This window comes from Silene latifolia, chromosome Y (assembly GCF_048544455.1).
Source record: "Silene latifolia isolate original U9 population chromosome Y, ASM4854445v1, whole genome shotgun sequence".
NCBI lineage: Eukaryota > Viridiplantae > Streptophyta > Magnoliopsida > Caryophyllales > Caryophyllaceae > Silene > Silene latifolia.
In genome coordinates, this window is record NC_133538.1 from 99,373,388 (window position 1) to 99,380,793 (window position 7,406).

The window sequence follows — 7,406 nt, forward strand, 5'->3', positions numbered from 1 at the left end:
GTCAAAGGGTCAAGGGTGAACAAAGAAGATCACAAGGTAAGATAAAATCTTCGGAAGTACCTGAGTGGAAGTTGGGAGTCAATCTCTATGGACTTCATTGTGGGGTTGCCTAGGTTACAGCAAGGTAACAACATGATCTGGGTGATTGTTGATCGGTTAACCAAGTCAGCTCACGTTGTTCCTATGAAAGATAATTGGTCTAAGATGCAGCTGGCACTGGGTTACATGAGGCATGTGGTTCGGTTACATGGTATACCTAAAGATATCGTTTCTGATCGTGATGCGAGGTTCATATCCAAGTTTTGGCAAGAACTGCAGGAGTTGATGGGTATAACCTTGAAGATGAGTACAGCCTTTCATCCAGCAACTGATGGTCAGACAGAACGAACCATCAAGAACTTAGAGGACATGTTGAGGGCATGTGTCATGGAGTTTGGGGGTAGCTGGGAAGACAGACTTGATCTGATCGAGTTTTCATACAACAACAGTTATCATACGAGCATCGGGATGGCACCTTTTGAGGCTTTGTATGGCCGAAAGTGCCGAAGGTCCACTTTGTTGGGATCATAGTTCGGAGACCGTGGTTTTAGGGCCACAGCTGGTACAGGATATGGTTGAGCAAGTCCAGTTAATTCGGCAAAAGATGAGAGCAGCTCAAGATCATCAGAAGAGCTATGCTGATTTACACCGCAGGGACATTGAATTCGCAGTAGGTGACAAGGTCCTTTTGAAAGTGTCGCCTATGCGAGGTGTGATGAGATTTGGGAAGAGGGGTAAGCTAAGTAAAAAGTTTATAGGTCCTTATGAGATTTTGGACCGTATAGGCGAAGTAGCCTATAGATTAGCCTTGCCACCAGCTTTGGATAGAGTCCACAATGTTTTCCATGTTTCTCAGCTTCGGAAGTATGTGAGTGATCCATCACATATTCTTGAGATGGAGAATATCGAGCTTGATGAATCCTTGTCCTACGCCGAGATTCCTAAAGAGATTCTTGATCGCAAGGTTCTGAAGACAAGGAATGGTGAGACGGTCTTACTCAAGGTCCTTTGGTCTAATCATAATGTGGAGGAAGCCACATGGGAATCCGAGGAAGCTATGCGAGAACGTTTTCCTAACCTTTTTGATCAGGTATGTTTGGTTACGGGGACGTAACCGTTGTCTTTTTAGGGGGGTAGGAGATGGTCGCGGTTGTGTTTTATCTTATTTTGAGTCTGGTTGGTGAGTTTTGTGGTGTTTTATGTGGTTCTTTGGCGTTGATAATTGTTGTTAGTGTTGTCCTTTTGTGTTGTGTAGTGTCTTGTTTAAGGGTGGAGTGTGAACTTCAGGACGAAGTTCTTTTTAAGGGGGGAAGACTGTAATACTACGGATTTTCTTTGGTGACTACTCGACCGAGTAGAGCCTACTCGGCCGAGTAGTGCTGTTGTTGTAGTCTGTTTTGGTTCTACCGAGGAATACTCGGCCGAGTATAGTGAATACTCGGCCGAGTATACACTTTACTCGACCGAGTATCCGGTCTGGCGAAGCGTATTTTGACGGTTTGATTAGGGAATGTTTAGGGTTATTTTTATATCCCGCGTCAGTTTCTAAAACCTTATTTCAAACTTCATCAGTTTTACAATTACCCTAATCACTCCCTAATCACTTCCTAATCATTCCCTAGCATCGTGGTGTGTGCAATCTTCGTGGTTCTTGTGTATAGTTCCTCATTCTACTGTTGGTAAGTTCTATTTCTATGTTGTTTGTAAACTTTGGGGTTACTGTTTACATATATGGAATTGGGAATATAGGGGATTGTGCAATGTGTAATTGTGTTATGTGATCATTGTATAGGAGAAGACTTCGTAGAGGAGCCTTTTTGATTGTCCGAGTTTCGTGCTACTGTTGATTGCTAAGGTAGGGTTCTCCCTCCTCAGTTTACTGTTCATTGTTAAGACATGCTTGTTGTGTTATTTGTTATCTGCTGATCATCGGAGTATGGGCGTTGTTGTGGCGGTGTTGATGTGGAGAGGTGGTGACAGTTGTGATACTGTGTGGTTGTGATTGTGGTGGAGTCATTTGCGGGAGTGGCTTCACACCCTAGTTCGCCCTCCGTGGAACCCGCCACGGGAGGGGATGTGGACATTAAGGGACAAAGATTGTTAGTCGCTCGTTGATGAGCTGGACTAGGTGGGATTGGCTGCGGTCACCCACTGGCGGCGAGCATTACCTGTTGCGATAGGTAATCTGGCAGGGCTACACACTTCGGTGTGTAGTCGGTTACTGTGTGAGATCGGGAGACTGGGGTTGGAGGATGATCAGCTGGTTACCTTGTTGTTTGTCTTATATTGATTGAGTAATATTGACCCCGTTGTTGTTTGTGGAATCTGCAGTGATCCATTCGGGGATGGTGAGCAGACTTGACAGGTTTTGCTTGTTGAGCTTGGGGCAGTCGTGGGAGAGTTTTCATCACCAGTCGTAGCATCACTGTCCGAGTCTTAGTTTAAATTTCTTAGTTGTTAGACATTGGTTTATTTTAATGTAACAGTTTGGGATTTGGTCGATGTAAACTTTTATACTTTATGGTACTTTAATAAACGTGCTCAATTCAGACGCTTTTGATATGTACTAACCTCGGGAAACCGAGATGGTAACACACATTCATGGTAGGGTGGTCCTGGTAAGGCACCTTGGTATGAGGGGGTGTTACACCCACCCTTTGGGATCGGACGGTGTCACTGCATGTGATACTCGTATAGAGGGAACAAAGTCAAAGCTATGTCCCTCTCCATAGGAGCCTGTCTCTCTGCAATCTCGATCAACAAACCGTCACGCGCCCTTGGTCTATGACCGAGGACGCCTCAAAGGGTGGAGGAGGTAAAAAATTAGCCGGTAGGACCGGCTGTGTCTGTGTCTGGTCAGCAAGCACGGGAGTAGGAGTAGGAGTAGGGATAGGGGTAGGTGTGGCCGTGGAAGTCTGGCCACCCGTGGAAGGTGCGGATCCCTCTCCGGTCTCAAGTCTACGCCGCTTCTTAGCAGTGGGTAAGGTGGTAGGTGGTCGGATCAATAGGTGGTACTCGGGTAGAGGTGGTGGTCGGGCGCCCCGTGCAGCAGTAGGCAAAGGGGCTAGACGAGGGAGAGTGGTGCAAGGTAGGTCTACGGACAAGGAACCATCTATCTTCCAGGTCTGGTAGTCATAAGTCAGCCAGGTCTGAGAGTGCATAGACGCTAGGCTCAGGTATCTATCTCCCTCAATGTACGGTAGGCCACGAGGCAAGGCCTGGAGGAGAAAGCGGGCAAGAATGGTGGCTATGCCACCGCTGACGATAGTGCCCGTGATCTTCTCTCCCTGAGCCTGGAAGTACTGGGCGGTCAAGTATGCGATGTTGAGGGTAAAGGGACCCTCGCAGTCGATGTTCAGGTAACCGCCTAAAATGGAAAGCTCGTTGTTGTTGATGTTGTTTGGCTCCTTTCGGCCAAAAATAATACTCCCCATTAGTCTAAGGAAGTAACGGGCATGGGGAGGTGGACCTGAGCGAGCTTTCGCTCGAGAAAGGTGGTTTGGGCCAAGGTCCGCCAAAGCTGACGGATGACCTTCCTAGGGGAAATAGTGGCGCCCGTAAAGGAAAGTCCAAGTCTAGTACCAAACTCCTCCAATGTCATCGAAAAAGTCCGGTTGAACAACCGGAAAGACACAGAAAGACTAGTGGGGGCAGCATCGTGTAGGAGCTGAAGAACTCGAGACTCAGCTCCCGAAAGGTATGGCCACTCATAGTGATCAGTCCAGCCATCCCCGTGCCCCATAAAAGCTCACAAACTGGCTCATAGAAACCGAGCCTCTGAATTGACGTACGGCAAAGGAAACGTGTAGGGAGAAACTCGCAGTTGATACGTGCCTAATGTATAGTCTTTTTAGCCTATTTCAGCACGTATTTCTTTGCATTTTTATACTGTTTTTATGGTATTTTGCCCCGAATTGGATACTTTGGTTCGTTTTGCCCATTTTGTAGAATTGAACGCGAAAGTAGTGGAATCGTACTCTTTTTCGTCCTTTTTGCATGCATTTAGAGGAGACGGGATTTTTCAGAGTGAGATACGATGTTTGGAAGCGTCATGGCACGGATTACGAGGCATTAAGGCGCGGACTCGAGCTGAAATGAAGTCAAAGTACTCGATCGAGTGGTTTCTACGTCCCAGAGTGGTCGATCGAGCACTTTGTACTCGATCCTTAACTTGCAGAAAGACCATCTACTCGATCGAGGACTTTTCTGGTCGATCGAGTAGTTTTGGCTGAGGATTTGGTCGATCGAGTGGTTTTGATGGTTTTGGGCTTTAATCAGCCCGTGTGAATGTTTATTCCGCTAAACTTATTTACTTTGCTATTTAAGCACGCTTTACTAGGTCATTAGGACTATCTGGCTTTTATCTTAGTCAGTTTACATAAAACTTTTACTGCGTACTTCATTCTTCTTTACTGTAACCTTGTTTTGGGATTATTATTGCTCGGATTCGATTGTTCTCTACGCCGGATTCGCATTGATTGTAATTCCTTCTCTTCCTTTAATAATAATTAACCTTTTGTTTGCTTTAATTCTTTGTTTGTCTCATTATTTCTTCTGCCCTAATTTCTCTTTTATGCAATTTATTGTTTATTTCATAATGTTTAATGCTGGGAATTTAACTGCTGTTAGTTTAATTAGCGACATGAGTAGCTAAACCCCTTTTATGTTGGGATTAGGGGATTTGCGGTAGAAATGTGACGATGTAGTAAATGAATTAGATGAATCAATTGTGAGACCGTGTCACCATAGAATTTAATTGTATTTATTCGACTTAGTTGAGTGCATGCTTCTATGTCATCCTTTAATCTGGCTAAAATTAATCCTAGATCGAAAGATTGGACTAAATAGGCCTGCTATGAACAATAGACTACCCTAATGAGAATGAAAGTGAAGTTAGTGGTAATTTAGGATAGAAGGTGGACCGAAAGGACCTTTCAACATCCGTCTCACATATAATTCGTCTGAATCATTTACAACTGAGTCACTGGACTACCGTAGTGAACCGAATTCCCGACATGTCCCCTCTCTCTTGATAGTTTAATCTTATTCCCTTGCTTTTACTGCTCTTTACTTTATTTCTCTTCCTTTAAATCTCGTAGTTTAGCAACCAATTCAACAACCCCCATTTGTTACCTTAAGATTAGAATTAGACAACTGATAATTGCACCGCCTCCCTGTGGATTCGATACTTGACTGCCTCTACTACATTTTAGTTGAGACCGTTAGGTTTTATTTTTGACAGGGTACACGATAGCCGTGTCAAATTTTGGCGCCGTTGCCGAAGAAACAACTATTGCCAGTCACTCTGAGCCGACAGCTGCAAATCTCTATAAGGGATTTACATTACCTGGGGAGGCAAGAAAATTCGAGCCGAAGCCGTCCTATATCAATTTGGTTGAGAGAAACCAATTCGGGGGAGCTGCAAATGAAGATGCAGCCAAGCATATGGAGACTTTCATTGATTATTGTTGTTCCATACCCCCACCAGCTGGCGAGACCCCGAATCAGATAAAAGAAACCATGTTTATTTTCTCACTCCGCGATGCTGCAAGGGAGTGGTATAGAGATCTAGATCGAGCTGTTCATGGGATAACTGACTGGAATTCGCTGGCTCTGGCGTTTTACAAGAAGTACTTCTCTGCCTCGATGACAAATGCCATTAGAGCTCAGATCACGAGCTTTAAACAGGGTCCTGATGAGAACTTTCATGAAGCATGGGTCCGTTTCAAGAAGCTGGTGCGAACTATTCCGCACCATGGGTTCGAAAAATGGAGCCTATGCAAATCGCCTATAATGGGTTGTATGACGATCGAGGGCTATCTTGGATCTTTGACGCAATGCTAGTGGCCGATTTGCTTTGAGAATATGGGAGAGACTAAGGGGTGGAAGATCATTGATGACTTAGCCATCCATAAAGTCGAGTATGGGAATTCCGGGGGAATCAAAGGAGAGTCTTGAATCTCCTTCTCTAGTCGCATTAGAGGCTCTCACGGCGAGATTCGATAAGTATGAGTTGGGAGGAGCCTCGAAAGGAGGAATCTACCAAGTGAATGCTGTTTCAGACGGTCCTTTCGTCTGTAAGAGATGTGGAGGAGAGGGACATGTTTGAGAATAAGTCCACATTCTTATGAGTCTTGTCTTCGCCTTCCAACATTACAGCACAAACACCTATTATGAGCCGAACATCCACCCCAATTTGAGGTGGAGTAGTCAAAATGTGCTCAATCCTACTCGAACTCCGCACCAGCAGCAGCCGTATGTCCCTCCGCACAAGAATCAACAAGCCTTTCAGAAGCCTCCTTCTTTCACTCCTTCTAATCAAGGTGCATCATCTTCCGGTGGGGTGAGTGAAATAAGTGAGATAAAGTCTATGTTGCAATCCATTACAAAGCAGTTTCAGCTGAGTGATCAACAGAAGGATGCGTCTATTAAGGCACTTGAAACTCAAGTTGCCCAACTAGCCGCGAATCAATCCTCGAGAAAGCAAGGTCATTTACCGACTCAAAATGAGAATAATCCACATGAGACGGTAAATCTGATAAATTTGAGAAGCGGTCTTTCTTATGAGGGACCGGAAGTGTTGAAATCAGATCTGAGGAATGCTAAAACTGATGGTGAACAGTGTTCTGTCGAAGAAAATAAGCTCACGGCAAAGAAAGTGCTCGATCGACTGATTACAGGTGGTCGATCGAGCAGAACTGGAGATGAAAGTGCTCGATCGAGTGGTTATTCTACTCGATCGAGTGAAGCAGAAATTGGAGTTGCTCGATCGAGTGAAAATTTCACTCGATCGACTGATATTGATGAGGAAACTGCTCGATCGAATGAGGAATTTGGTCGATCGAGTAGTTTTGATGACGGGAAGCTTATTCGAGAGCCTGCTAGTGCTCGATTAAGCGAGGAATCACCGGAAAGACCTCGTTCGAGAGGTAAGAAGCGTCCAAAGGATACAGAACTTGCACCGGAAGATACATTGGAAGCGAGAAACAAGGGACTCGAGATACCAATCACGGTTCCCTTCCCGAGGCGGTACGCGAGAATACTAAAGCTAATCAACAATTAAGCAAATTTGTCGAACTTCAAAAAGCTTGGAAGTCACATGTGCCGTTCACTTTGAATTGCTAACAAAGGTACCCTCTTATCTTAAGTTTATGAAAGAAATTTTATCGCGTAAGAGGACTATTAGGGATAGTGAGACCGTAGCTTTAAGCGAGGTGGGGTCACCCTATTTCAAAATAAGTTACCTCCTAAGCGATCGGATCCTAGGTAGTTTTTCGATCCCTTGTCATATCGGTATCCATTTGATTGATAACGCGTTATGCGATCTAGGCGCTAGCGTGAGTGTCTTACCATTGTCTCTAGCTAAG

At 45.0% G+C, this 7,406-nt stretch overlaps 1 non-coding gene across 1 annotated transcript; it reads right to left on the reverse strand.

Moving 5' to 3' along the window:
* Window positions 1-5,694: 5,694 nt before the first annotated feature.
* On the reverse strand, window positions 5,695-5,801 carry LOC141636294 (small nucleolar RNA R71). Its single transcript, XR_012540915.1, has one exon. It is a non-coding gene; the product is annotated as a small nucleolar RNA R71 (small nucleolar RNA).
* Between the last annotated feature and the right edge of the window lie 1,605 nt (window positions 5,802-7,406).